Source organism: Lontra canadensis, unplaced genomic scaffold, assembly GCF_010015895.1.
Source record: "Lontra canadensis isolate GAN:19392208 unplaced genomic scaffold, GSC_riverotter_1.0 scaffold151, whole genome shotgun sequence".
Taxonomy (NCBI): Eukaryota; Metazoa; Chordata; class Mammalia; order Carnivora; family Mustelidae; genus Lontra; species Lontra canadensis.
This window is the reverse complement of record NW_022631145.1, coordinates 2,161,245-2,182,974: the sequence shown is the minus strand read 5'-3', so window position 1 is coordinate 2,182,974 and position 21,730 is coordinate 2,161,245. Positions and strand designations below refer to the sequence as shown.

At 36.0% G+C, this 21,730-nt stretch overlaps 1 protein-coding gene across 1 annotated transcript in view; it reads right to left on the bottom strand.

The window, feature by feature from the left end:
• IL1RAPL1 (interleukin 1 receptor accessory protein like 1) overlaps window positions 1-21,730 on the bottom strand; it is a 1,455,000-nt gene that overhangs the window by 276,975 nt on the left and 1,156,295 nt on the right. The window lies entirely within an intron of this gene.

Below are 21,730 nucleotides of genomic sequence, written 5' to 3'. Positions count from 1 at the left end.
AGATTGGGGAGAGGAAGGTTATGGCAGACCTTATGTTCTTTGTTAAGAATTTGAAAATTTATGGGGTGCCTGGGTGGCTCAGTTGGTTAAGCAGCTAACTCTTGATTTTAACTCAGGTCAAGATCTCAGGGTGGTGGGATTGAGCCTGGCATGGGATCCCTGCCCAGCGGGGAGTCTGCTCAGGATTCTCTCTGTGCCCCTCCCCGTCCTCCCTCAAATAAATAAATAAATATTTTAAATAACTGAATTTAGAATTTTGTCCCAAGTTCAATGGGAAGTTGTGGAAGGGACTTAAGAAGAATGACGCCTTGATCCATTTTACATTTTACAAGGACATTGTGGTTGCTTCGGGCCAAATTTGAAGGGGTCAAGAGTACATGTGGAAAAACAATCAAAAAGCAACTGGAATACTCCTAATGAGATGCTGACGGGCTGATGTGCTAATGTTGGCTGTGAAGGAGAGGAGTGAGCAGGTTTGTGATATATTGAAAAGATGTCGTCAAGAGAACCTGGTGATTCATGAGATGTGAGGAGTCAGATGTGCATCCTATTCCACTGGCTCGAGAACTGATCACTGAAGGGGGATAGTTTCAAAATTCTTTTATTTTGAAAACAAACAAACAAATAAATACTTTCATTTGCATTTCTTACTTTGCAATTTTCTGGAGTATGTATAAAACATTTTAAAATTTGTTCCAGATATTTATAGACACTAATTTCATTTTATCACAGTTATTTCAGTTTTAGGTAATATACAATAGACACACACACACACACACACACGCACACACACACACTTTGCCCAGAGATGGCAATACGTAATTTAAAAACAGCAGACAGGTCTTGTGTTAGCTTAGGGCCATTTAAAAAAAATTAAATATTACTATGCAGATATATAAACCTTATTGTTAATTTTTTCTATTAATCATTTGCATAGTTTTATGTAAGGCACTATATGAACTAAACAAAATTTAAACTTTCAGATTAAGTTTGTTTTTAAAAGAGAAACAACACATGTGCCCAGAAATAGCTGGGAGGCCTATGCAGAACTGCTTACTCTTTACTTTTCAGAAAGAATTGACACTTTACCATGGTGACCTGTTAGGATTTGACCAAGGAGAGATTATCTCCGTAAAGGCCTTTCTTTTGGCAGCACAGTGATGAGTGGAAAGAGGTGGGCAGTTAAATATTTAGATTTAAATATTTAGATGTCATATTAAAGACACCTATAACAAAATTCGAGATAGCAAAGGCTTTGAAATATGACATGATTCATACTTCTCTGTAAGTCTTTGGAAATCATTGTTATTTACATCTCTATAGTTGAGGCATCCATAATGTGAAATAATTTAAATCATTTTTATGTCTTTGAGGTCATTTGTTCTTAATCATTCATATAAGAAAAAAATTATAGCTAGACATAACAGCAGATATCCTTGAGGGTATTATGACTCTCTTCTCCCTACCAACTAAATAATGCTACTGCTATTATTCTGCCTACAAAAAAAAATTCAGAATCAGAGTGTTGGAAATAAAAAACATTAGGTAAAATGTTCCCCAAGAGCTTTCCTACTGTTCCTTTCTCAAATCAAGCCCATGCTGACCAATTCGGGCAAGCATCAATTTTGGAAAAAGTAAGAGTTGTCATCTGAAGTCTTAGGTCCAGGCTCTTTTCCCTACTATATATGTGATCTTGGACAAATCATAACCTTTCTTGTTATGCACTTGCACTGAAAAAATTGGGTTTATTACACCTGTTTGACCTATCTTACTGATTTGTTATGGATGGTGAACACCTTTTAAATCATATGTTCTAGAGGTATTGTTTTAAACAGAAGATACCACCATAGGCAGCTTATTATATGTGAAATATGGATTTGGGATTGGTAGTCCTGAGATCTATCAAATATCGGCCACCTTTGAGTTGTGTGACCTTCATTACAGTACTTCAAGTCCCTTCATGTGTAAACCTCAGAGATTTTTTCTAAGGCAGTGGTTTCTGAACCTTAGTGATGGGAGGTTTTTCAGCCCGCAGTAGCTGAGGTATGTGGCAATGTCTGCAGGCATTTTTAGTTATAGCAACTGGAGGAATGCTACTGGCATCTATGGGTGGAGGTCATGAATGCTCCCAAGTATCCTTGAGTACACACCCCCCACCTCCAGGACAAAGAATTGTTTTGCCCAAAATATCAATAGTGCTGAGGTTGAGAAACTTTGTTCTGAGGCCTGTACTTGCTTTAAATTTTTATTCATAGGGAAAGGCATTTAATAAATTACCCACTTGACTAATAAGTATTTAAATTTACCAAAAGAGATGTTATTTACTTCTACTATGAAAAGAAACATTGCTGTCTATAGTGAGGTTGTCCACTAACATGTAAAGAGTGGTTATTATTTAGCACTAAGACAAGCAAGAGTTTAAACATCTTTGCCACCATCACCAACCACAATCCCACATGCTATATGTGTTTGGGTGCCCCATATCCTTAAGATATATAGTTGGAGGCCAAAGAACAATTATAGTTGAAAGAGCAAGTATTTCAGTCAGTTGTTGTTAGTGCAGCAATGAAAAACATGAGTCTTAGCATCAGATTGCTTGGGTTCAAGTCTCATTTTCACTACTAACTATGTGAACTTGGGAAACATATCTATGCTTCAAACTCCTCATATATAAAATGTGACTAATAATATAGTTTGTGTTTTAAATGAAATCACTCAGGAAAAGCTCTTAGCATGGTGTCTGACACAAAAGAAATGCTCAATGTTAGTTATTGTTATAGTTAGACCTAAAGGTGAATTTGTATTAATTATATTCCATGATACTTCTTTATTGTAGCCACTTAGATTTACTGCTACTCACAAGTCTTTGCTAATACTATTTTTTGGTTTGGGGCATGTTTCACTACCTGGAGAAATTATACTCATCCTTCGAGTCTCAAAGCCAACACTGCCTCCCTGAAAGGGCTTTGGGTGGCCTCTCTGAGCAGACATGGTCTTCCCATCAATGGCATCCTTAAAGAAATTTACCCATAACATACCCTAAAGATCTCTATCCATATCCTTCACACTTCATTATTATTCACATATACATATACACAGACATCAGCCTCCCTGGCTGGAGTGATATACTCCATGACTGACATCTCTATATACATAATAGGCATACTGAGCCCTCCATAAATGTGGAACCTGGATCAATACTGGAGCATCTTCTGCTCTAGGAATAAAGTATAAAATTGAATGCACAAGCTGAAATTAAATCTTAGAGTTGAGAAATTGAAGAGGAGAAAATTTTCATGTTTGACAGGATAAGATTATGGAGAAAAAGCAGAATTCAGCAGGATCCATTTATAGCTAGTTCTAGGGCATACTTTCTCCAAGTGTATACACATTGCCTGGGTTCTAAACAGATGATACGAGAGATTCTGGTTTGATTCCACTGTCCATAATACGTATTAAAAATTTAGCAAGAAGAATCACTGCATATTATATCTGGTATATGGATTTTCCTGAAATAAGGATAAATTACTCCACATGGTGGATTTTAGATACGACTAGTGCTGCTTAACAAATCTTACATGACAATAATAAGCTTAGTCTCATGGTAGACAGTTAAGCTAAAAAGATATGAAAATGCTAAGCCAAATAAAAGTACCCCATCAATAATTCTGACCTACAAAGCATGGTTGACCTTCTCCACCAAACTAAAAAAAAAAAAAAAATAGAAAGAAAGAAAAAAAGATTGGTTTCAGTACTTCCATGTTATGGATATTAAAAAGTGACCACTAATGGGATTTAGGTACATGATCGTAACTATCTGCAGACTAATTAAAAATGACTGTCACTCACACTTTTCAGAGTATATCCACAGTAGCAAACATTACTAGGTTCACTTTAATTTGGAGTTGGGTCAGCGTAGCTAATAGAGAGGACCACAATTATTGCTCACATTCAAAAATCCTCTATGAAGCTTAGTGATAGTTTATTTTTGTGCCATTGTCTTATGAAATGTCAAGAACCAATTTCTTAAAGTCACATGCAGACTATCGGGTAATGATGGTGGACTGAGCACAGAAATAGTTTTTTTTTTTTCCCATCTGACAATGCACAGAAATATGAAGGGAGTTTTAATTAGGTACAAACCCATAATGACAAAAGAAATGGGAGGGGACTGCAACAGAATTTTTAAAGCCAGAATAAGTAGTAACTCACTTAGAAGACCTGAAAAAGGTGAACCCTAATCTAACAGACATTGATGCCAAGAAATGACACAATTACCAATATGGAACTTCCCAAAGGCTAAGGAATTGATCATGCTAGATATCTATGGAAGGAAGGATGAGAATGGGACAAAAATAAGAGAATTGTTCAAAAATCTTTTTAAAAAAATCAATTAGGTATTGATTCCCTTCTTCATTGTGGCAGAAACTGAAGTTTATTCTCTGGAATGGGTGAAAGGGAGACTTAGCACAGCTGAAGGCATATAACATTCTTTCTCAGTCATCTTTCAGAAGCCAACAGATAGGCAGATACTGGGGGATTTTCCTCTGTGAATGTGACCAGCACACAACAAAAGGCCCAACAATATGGACAGCAGGTGTTTCCCAGCTAGCCAGACAACCAAACCATGAAGCCCATGATCAACAGGCGTGAAGAGTTTCCAAGAACCTTCTGACTGCCTAGCAGACAATCAAAGAGAGCAAATAAAGTGAAGGAAGCCTTGAATATGATGGAGACCCACACAAGCAAACAAATAGACAACAGGAACTTGGGGAGAATAAAGGTTATGTGGAGAGAAAAGCAACCTCCTAAAACAAAACAAAAGAATTCACTTAAGTGTTCTGAGAGGAGATGTTAGTGCCTCTACATGGCAAAAATAGGCTGCTATAGAAAAAGATGGATGTATATAAGGAAGTAAAACACTTTTAATTAAAAAATATGTATCCAAAAACGAAAAAATCAGTAAGAGGGTTAGAAGATAAAGTTTAGGAAATCTCCCAGAAATTAAAGCAGAAAAGACAGAAAATGACTACATGGAATGGCAGTTTTGATTAGTTTCCATACTCACAAACAACCTGTGGATGGAGATGAAGCCAAAGTCAATATACAGGAGGATGGGCAGATAAGACATCCACAAATGTGTAGTAGGAGGGAGAATTTGAAAGAGACCTTTATCTATAATAACCGGAAGTCAGTAGATTAAATCAACAAATTGATTTCAATAAGGTAATAGGAAAATGAAATTGTGGTTCAAGCATGTTATTAAAGACATGGAAGTAAATAATGAAAGTCAGCCATAACAGATGCAGGTGGTTGCCTCTGTTAAGTGAGATAATGCCATGGCGGGCAGTGGTGGGGGAAGACAGGAGGTGGTTCTCTTTTATATAAGATGGCTTTCACAACATGTCTCCTAAGTGTATGTACATGTAACTATGATGAAAGTACCGGCACGTGCAATGTACATGAAATACACAAACACAGATGTCAATGAGGACATTCCATTCCCAAATACAGGAGAAATGTTAACTGTGCATTTTAATTAGTTTCCATTGTCAAATGTTTTATTTTAGTGTGGAAAAAACAAAAGGTATATGATTATAGTCTTTCTTGGAAGCAGGGAATGATCAGTAACAGTCTTGACATACTCTTACATAAAAATTTGGGGAAATGGAGAGGATAATACAGTGAGCTTTTAAAATAAATATAAAACTAAATGTGCTCAATTCAATGACTGCCCTTTTCTTTGAGAAACCTAAGTTTTGGATTTCCAATTGCTCTTCTAAAAAATTACAGATTACATTGATAGTAGATGGTCACTTCTTTATTTTTTTAATAATATCATTTGGCAAACTAGATAAATTGACCACTTTATGATGGTCCACTTGATTAGTTCGTTCATTCATTCATTCTTTCAAATAGTTCAACTGGTTCTTGAAATCTAAAAGTTTTGGAGCCAGTGTCCTAAATGGCATTCAAAATTATCATTACTTTTACAGGAAAAAAAATCTGCTAACTCTTTACTTTCTAACCTCAACAGCCCAGGATAAAAACCCCACGCCTGCATACAAGTCCAATTCCTCTTTGTTTCAAATCACATTGCATTATATGGCCATTTGTGTCCCATTTTTGTGACTTGCTGATGACCAACACAGCAGGATGCAGTGCACTTAAATGAGCTGGAAAATGGAAGTCCCTCAAAGGCTCAGAAATCAATATAACATGGAAAGAAAGACAAAAGAAGAAGAAAACAATATAAAACCTCTAAGTGGTTAGCAGGTCACAGGAATTCAAATGTAAATAGACACAGTTCCAAATCAATACCAATCAAATATGTGTCTGTCTCCATTTCTTTTAAAGAAATAACTGAAATTATTGAAATAATTGAGTCAAGTAACTTTTCAAAAATTTCCCACCATATTCCATTTAAAATTTTGCCTAAATAATTCAGTTACTGAATATTTTAACAACATATATATCTTTCTTCCCTGAACAAAAGAAGAAAATGAAGTAGTGAAAAGGAAAGGCACAATTCATGGAGCCTCTCCTTGAATATGAATCTAATAATGTATATTTGTACATGACTGATTTTGAACGGATATAACGTATTTGTGGAAATAATCGGTAGTTTTCTTAGTTACATCTTATAATTACGTTTTTGAATAATTAAATAAATTAAAAACACCTGGCAACTTGAAAAGTGTTGTGATTGCAGCAAAACTCTTCAAAATCCTTTTAAAGGTTATAATAGTAAATATAAAATAGTTGCCATTCTACTTGGCAAAACAAGATAATCTCAGAAACACTGTAATTAAACTTCAGTCACTTAATAAGAATTTATTGAATACAATCTATCTGTTGGTTATTCAGAGATAAATGCACTACATCTGTTCTCAAGAGGAAAATAAGACTTTTGGAAGCTTGTGTACTTAATGATTACAATAATAATTTGACACAAACTGAAAAATAAGTTATCTCTCAGACCAGCAACTGCCTGACTTCGGCTCCAAGGGGATCTTTCCAATGCTTGTCTGGCCCAAACGTCTCACCCAAGCTGTGTTCACATTTCCAATTGTGAGAGTGTCCGGCCAAAATGTGCCACTACAGTCCTGTAACCACAGTTTGATTCAACATATTTCCCTCAAATATTGCTTCTCTTTTTAGCATTCTTATTATTACCGACGTCACCATTTTCCCAGTCAGCCATAAGTAACACCTATTTTCTTTGACTCCTCTTTCTGTTAACTTCCCTTCCTAAAAGTTGATACATCAATAAGATTTATATCTCTGACATACTCTGAAAGATTATCCATTCCCCACATCTGATCTTTTCAGATTCTCTTTTTTAAAGATTTTATTTATTTATTTGACAGAGAAAGATTACAAGCAGGCAGAGAGGCAGGCAGAGAGAGAAAAGGGGGGGGGAAGCAGGCTCCTTGGTGAGCAGAGAGCCGAATGTGGGACTTGAGCCCAGGACCCTGAGATCATGACCTGAGCAGAAGGCAGAGGCTTAACCCACTGAGCCACCCAGGCACCCCGACCTTTTCAGGTTCTAATCTGTTACTTTTCACCTAGACAATCAGTTTCCCTATTAGGTCTCTGGCTTCTGGTTTCTTTATTCTCTTACAGTCTACTATGAGACTACCTAACCATTTGGGCTCTCTTCCCTCCTTTTTTTTTTAAAAAAATTATTTATTATTTGAGAGAGAGAGAGAGAATGAATGAGAGGGAGGAGGAGCAGAGGGAGAAGCAGGCTTCTGCTGAGCAGGGAGTCTGATGCAGAGCTCAATTTCAGGACCTTGGGATCATGACCTGAGGTGAAGGTAGATGCTCAACTGACTGAACCACCCAGGAGCCCTTGCTTCCCTCTTTAGTGAAAATGTATCTTTATTATCCTTTTTCTGGCACTACTCTTTTTCAGCAGGTCAGCTGGCTGAACTACTTCAGTGGGCTGCATTGCTGCCCAGCTTCCAAAGTCAACATGGGTTTTCTCATATCAGTGTGTCTCTCTTAACACTGGTCTTTCAGCAATGCCTTTCTATTTCATTTTGGTTGGCTTAATCCTACCCCTTCACTAAGGTATAGTTCATAGAACACTTTCACAATGAGGACTTGCTTGATCCTCCTTTTAAAATCAGCTCTTCTTCACTAAACTCAGAGTAGGTTCTTCTCAGTTTCACTTACATCTTTGCCTAATGCCATGTTGGACATAGGCAAAGCATTCAACAAATGCACTAGTGAATGAATAGTTTCTTATTAGTACCTTGAAATACTTTAATGTTGTAACTCTGCTAATGAATCACAAGACTTAGGATGATGAACAATGTAAGTGACTAACTCCACAGTTTGAAAAAGTTATGCCTATAATTGTTATGGCTAGATGCCAGGGTGTCTAGGGAGAAAGGCAGAATTCCTAAAATTTTTTTCTATGAAGACCAGGAAACCAGAAGAATGTCTAGAAGATCATCTTTTATTAGTAGATAAAATCACCAATCCATTTATTAGTAGACATTATTTCTATTGCAGGTGGATCAACTTGTGCCAATTGGAAAAGAACACCCACCTGTGAAGAATTAAGACTGAACTTTCTTTGCTCTCTTAGAGCTAGCAGGACTATCATGTTTTTTTCTTCTAGGAAAAGGGGTTAAAGGAATGCTTCTCTCTGCTTCATTTATTGGACACTTCAAAACTCTTGTGGGGGACATGAACCATGAGAGACTGTGGACTCTGAGAAACAAGCTGAGGGTTTTGGAGGAGAGGGGATGGGGGATTGGGTGAGCCTGGTGGTGGGTATTAAGGAGGGCACATATTGCATGGAGCAACTGGGTGTGGTGCATAAACAATGAATCTTGGAACACTGAAAAAATAAAATAAAATTAAAAAAAATAAATACAACTCTTGTGCTATGGACAACTTGTAATGATTTCTTCCCCAAATGGTGACCTCAAGGGCCACCTGGAAAAACTATCCTTCAGGTAAAAAGAAAAGACCATGAAACACAACACACACACACACACACACACACATACACGCACACACACACACAAACACACATGCACACTGTGTGTGCACACATATGGGAGCAGACCTGATAATTACTGAATGAGGGCTCTTGTCAACACTTCACTGTTTATTCAGCTTGTGAACTTTTTTTCTCAGTATCACAGTTTTTGTGAATGTGCTAGAACATGTGACAGATACTGTAGGGGGTTGAAAGGTAACTCCTAAAATATAGGTCCCATCTTAATCTCCAAAAGCTGTGAATATTACTTTATTGGGGAAAAAAAGTTTTTATAGATTCAATTAAATTCAGGGCCCTTGATATGAGGAGATCATTGTCGATTACCTGTGTTGACCCTAAATCCTATGACAAGTGTCTTATAAAAGAAAAGTGGAGGGATATCTGAGACTGACAGAAGAGAAAAAAACACAAATGACAGGAGGGCAATGTTGACCATAGAGGCAGAGACTGGAGTGATGTGGCCAAAAGTCAGGGAATGCTGACGACCACCATATGCCAAAGGAGGTTAAGATCCTTCCCTAGAGTCTCCAGAGGCAGGGCAGTCCTTGATTTCAGACTGCTGGCCTCTAGAACTGTAAGAGAGTATATTTTTATTGTTTTAAGGTATTTAGTTTGTGGTAATTTGTTATAGCAGCCACAGGAAACAATAAAGATAGCACAGTAAGTTTTTAGTAAGGTAAGCATCACACACTGTTGCTAAATTTCTCCTACACTTTGAGAAGTGCCTTCTTTCTCCACTTGACCCCCTCTTCATTCCCCAGTACATAGCTTCAACTTGGAAAGATATTCAGATCTCATTTGTACCCCCTGTGCCTGACTTATAGAATTTTGCTTTCTTGACAATAGCAGCTGATAGATGAGATAACCCAGATGTGTCTGCGTCTGTTCACTCCCTTGCTTGTACAGTTAAGAGCTCTGGAAAGTATAGAGATCATGATTATGGCTAAAAAAAAATTAGACCTATCAGGTCAGAACAGATACAGACAGATACATAGATTTATTTTTTATTTATTTTTTTTTTAAAGATTTTATTTATTTATTTGACAGACAGAAATCACAAGTAGGCAGAGAGGCAGGCAGAGAGAGAAGGGGAAGCAGGCTCCCTGCTGAGCAGAGAGCCCGATGCGGGACTCGATCCCAGGACCCCGAGATCATGACCTGAGCCGAAGGCAGAGGCTTAACCCACTGAGCCACCCAGGCGTCCCAGATACATAGATTTAGATATGTAGGTGTGGATATATGACTTTAAGATTTTTGATTGCAGAGCTTACAAGTCCCAGCAGTACAGAGAATAGCGATTCTCAGCCTCCATTCCAGATCTAATAAGGTAATATTTCAGATATAGGGGGAGGCAGGGGAGCTGGGAAACTACGTGAAGATGTTTTGTAAGTATTTATGATGTGTATTCCCAGTTAAAAATCATTGTCATAGACAGCTGGCAATGAAGATCTTCAAGCCACTGAGATTCTCACTTTATTAGTCAGTGGCTAGAGTGACCCAATGGCTTGTGTCGATATACCACAATGCCATGGACCTCTTCATTTGGAAGAAGAAAATAAAAGTGAAAATACCAACTTATAATATTAAAATCATTAAAATACATGTGTTCTGAATTACCAAACTGAATACAAAATGGTCTTCTGTATTTGATTGAGTTGACCATTATTTCAATAACTTTGAGAATCTTAGTCATATCTCCCCATTGAGAAACTATTCTCACAAGCCAGAATAAAGTCAATTTCTATCTTGTTCTCAATGCTATGCTATTGTAAAGATATAATAAATTAACGATTAGTTTCTTTTAGTTACTGCAGTTTAAAATAGAGTGTTCATGGAGTGCCTGGGTGGTGCAGTCAGTTAAGTGTCCGACTCTTGGTTTTGGCTTGGGTCCTGATCTCAGGGTGGTGAGGTCCCCCTCAGTGCTTGGGTTTTCCTCTCCCTCTCCCTTTGGCTCTCTTCCCCCATGCACACTCTCTCTCTCTAAAATAAGTAAATAGATCTTTAAAAAAATAGAGTGTTCCTTAGTTACTATGCCATTTTCATTCTTATAATCATTTTCACAATTGGTGGAAGTTTTCTTACACGATTGCTTATGTGGCCTTGACTTAGTAAATGTCAGCCCAAAGGAAAAACTGCAAATTACCTTATCAACTTAATGAAGCATACATTTACGTTATAAAAGCATTTCTATTTCTACAAAAACCTTAGCAAGTTCTTTAAAGTTAACATGGTTTTACAAGCCACATGCAATATACATCGTAAATGTCATAAAAATACCTTGAGTCCAATTTAATTTCTCAGTTAACATTAATTTTGATCCAATTGTTACAGGTCTTCTAAATGGATAATTTACTAAGGTCTACATAGTTTTTAACTTTAAATGCTCAAACAATCATTAGCTGGCTTTAGATTACTTATCTATATATAGTCAGATAATTATATTTGGAAAGAAATTGTAAATCCTAAATTAACAAAAGCCAAATTTGTGTGCAGGGACTTAATATTCACAGTAAACTGACAAATCAATTATTAGTTTCACTTTGTTCATTTTAAGAAGTGAAATGAGACCACTTGCTTTTTGCTTGCTATTTTTTTTTAAATTTCTTTTCAGCATAACAGAATTCATTGTTTTTGCACCACACCCCGTGCTCCATGCAATACGTGCCCTCCTTAATACCCACCACCTGGCTGCCCCAACCTCCCACCACCCCCCCACCCCTTCAAAACCCTCAGATTGTTTTTCAGAGTCCATAGTCTCTCATGGTTCACCTTCCCTTCCAATTGCTTGCTATTTAAGAAAATACTATAACTTGCTGCTTTTTAAAAAGTGAAAAAAAAATCTGATGAAGTAGCCACTCTTCTATCTGCTTTTCTCACATTAACTTTTGCAGCTCATGAGACATTCTGTTCATGAATGTTCTAAGTACTTCCATTTTCTTAAGTGCCTTGAAAAGAAATTTCATGCTTGAAGATCAGTGGAAGAAGAAAAGTGTCTATTAAAATGTACTTGAAAGAACAAAAGTGCAAAAAAATGGGAATGAGAAAATAGGAGGCAAAGATGAACAGAAGCAGATCCAGAAGACAAGCAACTGAATAAGAAAAAAACCAACAAAACCTGAGAAACATTTCAAGGACAAATTCATATTCAAGCCTTATCACTAGATGTTCTATTTGATAAGACACAGGATCTGTTAACAGTGGGATAAAATAGAAATGAAGTAGTCCATAAAGATGAGACCACTCTAAATACTACAGAAGGGTCACAATTAGAATTTAACAAAGGAACAAAGAAGGAAACAATAATCAATACACTATTGTGTAGAAATATACCAAGAAACATAGCATGTATCTGTAAAATGGAGGTACAATATAAATGTAGCAGACTGTTGCAAAGATGAAATGAGACAACATATGAAATGCCTTGTAAATATAAGACACTCCAAAAGCAAAAGAGAGATTATGATCATTAATCAAGGCAAGCTACACTTATAGGGCCTTGACTTTCTAGTTGATTAAAATGCTCATTTGAATGAGAACTGATGTTCAGTCATAGCTGAAATCATAAATAGGGACACAAAGTCTTGACCTCTTCTTGAGGAACAAGGGTCATCTCTGAGGTTAACCAAGACTGTAATATTAAGTCTTTGTAGACACGCTTCTCTCTGTCTGTCTGTCTACCTACCTCCCTACCTACCTATCTTCTTATCTGGATTTTAGCAGACTTTGTGCCTGCCAGACACTCAATACTAAGTAGTAAATGGAACTAGTGAACTCATTTCTCATTCTGGATCCCTCAGATTATAAAGTCTATTTGACTAAACTTTAGAGATCTGCCTTAAATTCAAGATGTCAGTTAACCCTCTAACCAAGACCAGTTTCCTGGCTGAACTGTGATGTATAACTTTTTTTTAACCCTTATTTTTTTCTCCAAATTCAACCTACTGCTCTGTGTTGACTTTCAATGGCCATCTGATTTTTCCTCCTCTGTCTGATCGGGAATTGATTTATTACCAGGCTTCTCAGTTAGATCTTTATAGCTCAGCTCCTGGGCCCTTCTTTATCTGTCTCCCTCATCCATAAAGTAGGATCTTCAATCACAGAAGGCAATTATATCAAAATTAACAGCTTTAATGTGGTTTATTCTGTTGTCCTGTAGTATACGGCTACTGAAAAGGGTGAGTTATACCTGTTGGATTTTATTTATGAGATTTAAACCTGAGTAAATGCTCCATAATTTGTTCATTCATTTATCAGGTATTGACCTACACTTTAAGGGTGTGAAGATGAAACACTGTAGTCAATTCTTTAAGAGTTCCAAGTGCAGTAAGGGAAATTGACATAGGATGATATGTACCGAAAATGAGAGAAATGCTCTAACAAAAGTATAAGAAAGAGACTTGCTAGCACTTGAAAAGTGTTATTTAATTCTGTCTAGTAGGAATCAGGGAAGGCTTTATACAGTTGACACTGACATGCATCTTAAAATTTGAGTAAATAAGAACAGACACTAGAGGCAAGAGAGGGAATTCCAAATGGCAGGCATTGGACATGCAAAGGGTGGAGTCATGGGTGTTCATGCCTGGTCCAAGGTGTAAGCTTAGTTGGATGATAAATGAAATGATGAAGATAAAATGGAATCAGATTGTGAAGGGACTGGCCTTTATCCTCAAGCCAAGGGGCAACATGATATTTTTAAGCAGTAAATCTAGCATTATTTCAATTTTACAAAGATAATTTTCTTACCAAAATAAACTATGAGTCTAACAAACTGATTTTATTTTAATTTTTGGTATTTTGAACTAAAACTTCTTTGCCAATTATAGGATTTCTACTTTCCATTGCTTCCACTCTTGACCCTGATGATTATACACAGAAATGATGATTGCATTAAACTCATGAAAGCCACTACATGTAAGCTCTAATTAATAAGGCAAGAATAATCACAGATCCTATAGTCTTTTTCTTGGTATATATTTGCAAGTTAATTAGGTAATGTCCATTTTTAAAAAAAAATTAAATCCTATTTATTTATTTAGAGTTTGAAATGGTTTTTATTTTTTATTGTTATTTTTTAAGATTATTTTTATTAACATATAATGTGTTATTTGCCACAGGGGTACAGATGTGTGAACCATCAGGCTTACACATTTCACAGCACTCACCATATCCCATACCCTCCCCAATGTCCATAACCCAACCACCCTATCCCTATCCCCCACGCCCCAGCAACCCTCAGTTTATTTTGTGAGATTAAGAGTCTCTTATGGTTTGTCTCCCTCCCGATTCCATCTTATTTCATTTTTTCCTTCCCTACCCCTCAAAACCCCCGCCCTGCCTCTCAAATTCCTCATATCAGAGAGATCATATGATAATTGACTTTCACTGATTGACTTATTTCACTTAGCATAATACCCTCTACTTCCATCCACGTCATTGCAAATGGCAAGATTTCATCTCTTTTGATGACTGCATAGTATTCTATTGTATATATACACCACATCTTCTTTATCCATTCATCTGTTGATGGACATCTAGGTTCTTTCTATAGGGTAATGTCCATTTTTAAGTATGGAATCTTAGAAGCAAAGATATATCCAGGGAAAATTTGTAGAGAAAGGAATAAGTAAAAATGTCTGTTGGGGTAGTTCATAGGTGTTTCTACTTTTGTTATCTGTGATAACAAAATAGGCATGATTACTTCTCCATGGGGCCAGATTGCTAAAGAGAATTTGCCTATATCCTATTTGATTCCTATATCACCTGATGGGGTGATTCTTCCTTTATAATTAATTGTGTTGCTCTAAACTCCTTGATTCCCTGATGATAGATCTTATTCTATTTGTAGTTCCAAACACATCACAAATAAGTCTGTAACATGTTCCAACCTATAGCATGACAGTACGGATTCATATTCCATGAAAGTCATTTTGAATCCAGATCCAATTGTAAACCTACATGATTTTTAGGGTGGCACCACAGTGCAACTGTATTTGGTGATATGAATACTGGATCTACTAACTGATGGACTAGATGAGAGACCATTAGACTAAAACTAGGTACCAGACATATCTTATTTGACCCATATGGTATACAAAAGTGAATGTGAATTCCTTTAACTAGGACATATGCTCTCTACTTTGCCATAGTCCCCACTGTTCTTTACTTCATCACACCTGGCCTTTCTCTACTCGTTTATATTACATGAACTTCACTTTATAACCCAAGCTGTAGCATTTCTATCTTTTCACGAACCATGCCTTTTACTTGAAAGTGTCTTTAACAGCTGAGAAGCTGACATTTGGTTTTGGGTCAACATTGGGCTCAAGGTTGAGACATAAATAACACACAGAGACAGTGGTGAGGCAATGCAGGTGGAGCTGAGAAGTAAGCACTTCAGACACAGAGAGGATGTCAGTACCGGCTGAGAGGAGAGACAAGGAAGAGTTTTCAGCCTTAGAGAGACTGTGCTCAAAGGCATCTGTCTAATTCTGCTCCTACTAAGCTAATGAACAGACATAATAAGGATGACAGCTAAATTATTAGGATGTGGATTAACCAAAGACTTTAAAGAAAACAAATACTGAATATGAAAACTTAGCCCCTGTAATAACTATTGTTTTGTCCTCTTCATCTGGTACAAGCCCATCCTCCCACCCCCCGACATTCATGTACTCACACCAACACACAGGCTTCCTCACCACAGGAGATATAGCATACAAGAAGCACTGAGTCAACATGTCTCACTTCTGACGTCATAGTAATCTGGTCAAAATTTAGATCTGTAACCTAAGCTAGGCCAATCAGAACTCCTTCTCAGAGAATCTCGAAATCCAGCTACAGTTCCAGACTCCACTTATCATCCTGGTTAGAACTTAACAGAGCACTGCCCTCATCCTGTAAGCTGGCCCACCCCCTGCCATGCTCCACCTCTAAAAAGGGTGACATGCAAAGAGAAGCAGATGAGAACAGAAAACCTGAGTGTTTCTGCTCATCCTCTAGGCCAGCCCTGCTCCTGCCTTTTAAGTGGTTTGTCACTTGTGATCAGAGCCCTAGTGGTGAACTATTAGAACCTGTGAGTCCTTAACTGTAAGTTGTCTAGGCACAGGATGCTGATAAAAAAAAAAATCCCCCTCAAATTAACTCTTAATTGAAATAGCCATCCATTTGAGACAAAAAGAAATGTTTTTGGATTATTTTCCCTTTACATTGTTCATCTGCTTGTGTCAATTATCTATTTTTTTAAAGACTTTATTTATTTATTTGACAGAGATCACAAGTAGGCAGAGAGGCAGACAGAGAGAGAGAGAGAGAGAGGAGGAGGCAGGCTCCCTGCTGAGCAGAGAGCCCGATATGGGGCTTGATCCCAGGACTCCGGGATCATGACCTGAGCCGAAGGCAGAGGCTTTAACCCACTGAGCCACCCAGGCGCCCTGTCAATTATCTATTTTATTTCATATACATATATAGTGACTGAAGAGAAAATAAAGGCCTGTCTACTCCAGATCTGTCAACAGTAGAATTCTCTATTGATTTGACATTTCTTTCATAGATAGTAACTGATGTTCTCTATGACACTTAACTTCACCTGCAGCTACTAGCTCATATATTCATCTAAACAAAGATTCACTTATTTTATTTATCACCCATTATATACAAATGTTATTCCCACTCTCTAATTAGTAGCAAATCCTAATAAACAGCATTGGAGCGGAAATACATTATTCATGGGAAATAGAGATGGGCTTTTTTTCCTTCAAAAAATAATCATTACAAATTACGATACAAATTTTATATCTAAAAAAATCTTTGTATAAATCCTGCTATAAATATGTGACATATAATTCTGAAGCAAATATCCATACTACTCATAAACAAACTATACATAATAAGTAGACTGCATAATACTCTAATTGCACCTCAAGTAATTTTAGTCAAAATTAGGTACATTTTTCAGAAAGCATTTAAAAAATGTAATTGATTAACTCTTAAAGTTGCCAAGATAATTGACATTATCAAATCAGAAATATACATTCAGCAGAAACACTGAAATGTTTCTTTTAAGAAGAGAAAACAAAAATAATTACTGAACTTTCCCTAAGCTATTTCATCTAATGGCTTCTTACTGAAGATTTGTAGTAATAATCTCAAATTTTCCTAAAACTCATATTGTAAGTACCCTATTTCCAGTGATGGCTTGATGTGACAGGATGCATTCAACTTAATTTTTCCAGATAAGCATTGTGTTTTCCTTTGTTCTCTTCCTACTCAAAGAGCTGCCAAGTTTCCATAAACACAATTCTTCAGCAAGCAAGTGTGAAATGCGTGCCCTGCTTTTACTAAACTAGAAACAAAAATTCTCTGAGACTGAGAAAGCTTGTAGTCTACTTCTAAGTTTGAGGAGACCATTGTGAGGAAGTCAGAAGGGAGAAGGAATACTGATTCTTCTGGAATCCTAAGGAGCTTTAAGTCTTTCTTTCATGCTTACTGTGGACCAGAAGGGGAGGTATAAGGTATCTGCTGACCAGACCACTGGTCCAAGATTTACCTCAATACAGTTGAATTTTGGAAAGTAAAAACTCTGATAAGGGGTTTCTTTGATTTTTAAAAATTATTCAATTGGACCATATATACTATAACTAGATTTTAGAAACTTTAACTAGGAAAATTTTAAAAATCCTAATTCTTTTTGAGAAATTAACATTGGCCTTGTGTATAGTGAATTGGAAAAGAGGCCTCTTCATGAGAATTTACTGTGATGCTCAGGTTTTAAAGCCTTCTGGATATTCTATACATTAGGCTGATCTTCCGTGTTCTAGAACATATCATTTAGGCACATCCTAAAAGGTGGATGTTTAGGGATTTAGAAACTAATGAATCAAATTTCATTGTCTATATTTTCATACTGAAGAGAAAAACCTTACTAAATACATACAAATACATTAGGAAGAAAATTAAATGATCAGCAGAATGATGTAATGCAAAGGGCCATATAAATTCTGGAAGAATCAAAATACAAAATGCTCCCTTTAAACGTGGAAATAAGAACTCTCACCACAATTAAAGATGCGGATAAACAAATTACACCACCAGCAGTCATTCTATTAGGGCCAAGGCATTCTGGTTCCTCAAATATTCTACCCTACCACATCAATTTTGAAAAGAATTAGATTAAAATACAAATGCTGTTGATTCTGAAGCTGGTGAACAAAATTTAGTACTTCCTCAAAGAAGGCACAAAGTCTCAACGGGGACATCATTTTCTGCTGATGGACAAGGGGAAGCCATATGAAGTGATGGGTGGCTGATTCTTTACCTGGATTAGTTAGAAATACCACTTGCAGTTTCACATTGATGAACTTCATCTTAGGAAATGTAGAAATTTACACTACCATGGAGAAAAGTTATGGGGGCGATTATTCAATCATAAAAGGATTCTTAAATAAAATTATTCACCACAGAATTTCGTTAAATAGTGTATTTCCCTTGTGCATATAAATCTTTCATTGATCATTAGCTGCTTAAGAGAGACTGGGGGACAGAGCCTCTTAAAACTGACATGTTAAGCCACTGCTAATTAAAGATCAATCAAAAATGAAAGGAAAACTTCTCTGAAGTTTGATGATTCAATTTACCCACAAATCTGTAGGAACATATTAAGTTGGTAGAGTAAGGTGTGACTGGAATGCTAAGTGTTTTAACATTAAACCATAAAATACCGGTATCCTATTTTCATAATCATATTCAAGCAGAAGTTATTTTTCATGAAGAGTCTGCATATAATTTAGGAATGTTCAGTTATTTAGCCAAAATTCAAGAGGAAATTTATGGATGAACATCTCTCTTTATATTCAAATTTTAAATGATGTAGGCCTTTTTATAGTTTCTATTTTAATGAACACCAGTCATATGGTACATACTTTTATTCTGAAACCTCTTTCAATATTCTACACCATAATGTCTTTTGATAGGTTTATTTCTGATAAATTGGCATTTACTTAGCAAATTCTGAAGTTCTCGTTAACATGGGATACTCACTGCATGTTTCTATGCTAGTAAACTTCAGTCATTACAAAAGATTCAGAAAGTTTTATGATAACAGTGTCTGTCACAGGAAAAGCAGTATTTTTCTGTAAAGTGAATATGACTGTCACCAAAACCTTTAGGAGGAAACTGACAAGCATAATAGTTTGATGCTCTGTTTTATAAAATTATTCTCATGTCCTTTGTCTTAAGAAATGTTATATCTGCATTTCTTTAGTTTAGAAAAATAATGTTTTCCAATCTGACTTTCTTCTTGATGATCATTTACAAATTTGTATAGCATAGGGTCCATTACATGGTTATTTTTTTAAAGAATGGGAATAATTTTCTTCTGTCAGAGTTATGTACTTACTATATGCATTTGGGTAGACTTGTTGAAAAAGTAATTTAAAATAAATAATTTCTTTAAGATAAAATCTAATTGAAATAGAAAAACTTAATGTGCATATTGTGTTCTTAGAGGGGAAATTAATTTTCTAAAATATTATCCATCTAATAATGAAGCCTATGTCTGCTACCATAGTATGATACTCTAGTAAGAATATAAACATGATCAAATAATCATTGACATTCAGAATGCATTTCAGGAACCTTCCATATATAGCATTAAAATATCTCAACTACTAGTGACAAGCATGTACTGACTACTTAATATATATCAGGTGACATATTAATCTTTACATGCATTATCTCATTAAATACCCACATTAACTCCATAGAGGTAGGTCTTATTACAGTGTCCTTTTTATTGATTAGGAAAATAGGGGCTGCTTGTTTAAGGTTATACTAGTAGTAAGTGGCAGAGCTGGATTGTCATTTAGATCTTATGACAGAATGACATGAACTGGGAACCAGTGCCATATGCTTCCTTTTATTAGAACCAAAATAACTGAATAATAGCAATACCAATACCAAGAAGAAGAAGAAGGAGGAGGAGGAGGAGGGAGAGGGGGAAGGGGAGGCAGAGGAGGAGGAGGAGGAAGAGGGGAAGGGGAAAACCATGATGATGAGAACAAATTTGTTTTTGTAAAATTTGTGATATAAAAACATACAGCAATTTTTGGTCTCTGTTTTTGCATCAGTTAAAGGAAAGATTTAATTTGATAACTATCAAAGCATCTCCACTTTCTAAAGTTCCTAAATTTAGAGCTGTGAAGAGTTATACATATCTAGCTGCTTAGTGGTCAACAACACATAAAATACACTTAGTTTTGTAACAAAAGAAGTAATCTTCATTATTTGTGTCTGTGTCCAAAAAACTACACCAGAATTAGATACAAAGCTGGGAATTTCAATGGACTCTCTGCACTGGTTTTGTGACAACACTCAGACGTTTTCTTTCTTCCTCCTTTTGGCCCTTTTCCAAGATAAAAACAAGCAGGTGTACTTACATTTTCTCTATTCCAGTTTTTAATGCATTTTAACAAGTGCTTCAACTGGCTTCCAGATTTTCAGATACCAGTGACCCATAGCCACTGCTCTAACCTCCATCTCCATCTTTCTTTGGGTTTCAAGCCTATCATAGCTTTAGGCGTTTAGCATTTAACATTTACAAAGGAAGTTTGACTTCTGCTTAGGTAGCAATTTTTAATGCAAATATACAAGTTGCATTTTCACATAGCCTGTTCCTCCTCTCTAGCATTAAAAAAAAATTTGATTTTGAAATCTGTGAGATTCATATAAGTTAGGGCATATAATGATCTAATAATACTAATACTAGTAACCATTTGTTGATTTCTCATTTGCTTTAGGATACAAAATATTAACTAAATACTCATATGAAAGATATTCCTCTTCGGGTTAGAATCATAATTTTTAAGGGGCTTTTGGTTTCAAAAATAAGATATCAGAACACAACAGCTGTCAAGAGTTATTACTTTCATTTATGAAAGCATGATAAATTTGGATTGAGTAGAACTGAATGCCATCAGTTTATATAATTATAATACTAGCCTTTATTTGCTTTTACATGCTTTAATTATGATGTCTATTTGTCCAGAAGCTCCAATTTATGTCTAACAAGTTTCATGCCACGCAAAAGAGCTATGCTAATCTGCATATCTTTCTCAAGTGGGCAACAAGTACATAATTTTTCATCTAAAACTTGGACTTTGGATACACATGTTCTTATCCAGAATGAAAAGGAAATTTTTACAGTTTTTTTATATGAGTTTTTCAGGGAAAACATGTCTTGCACTTTCTCTATGGGGCAGTAAAAACAAAGTCAATGACATTACATTTGCTCATGACAACCAGAAGAGTAGTTGTGAATGGTAAAACCCAGTCAACGTTGACTTCCTTACCTCTTGGAAAGCAAGGTCATATTTGCATCACTTGCATGACTTAGCAAAAAAGTATTTGTTTAGATCAACAGCATTATATGCCACTTTCAGAATCAGGTATCAAATTTACTGCCAAATTGTTCTGTTTTGAGAATATTGATATTATCTACCCCCTTGAAAAGGGAAACAAACAAGCTTCCAAATTTTAGTAAGAAAGGATAGTAACTATTCAGAGAAGGTATGTTTTGTTTCAAGCTATTAAAATATACACCTAGATAGCAAATGTTAGATAATAATTCCCTATGGGGTCTTCTTAGATTAAAAACTCAATTAGTATATTTGCAGTCAAACACATTCCAGGCAGAATATATTTATATGCACAGCTCCA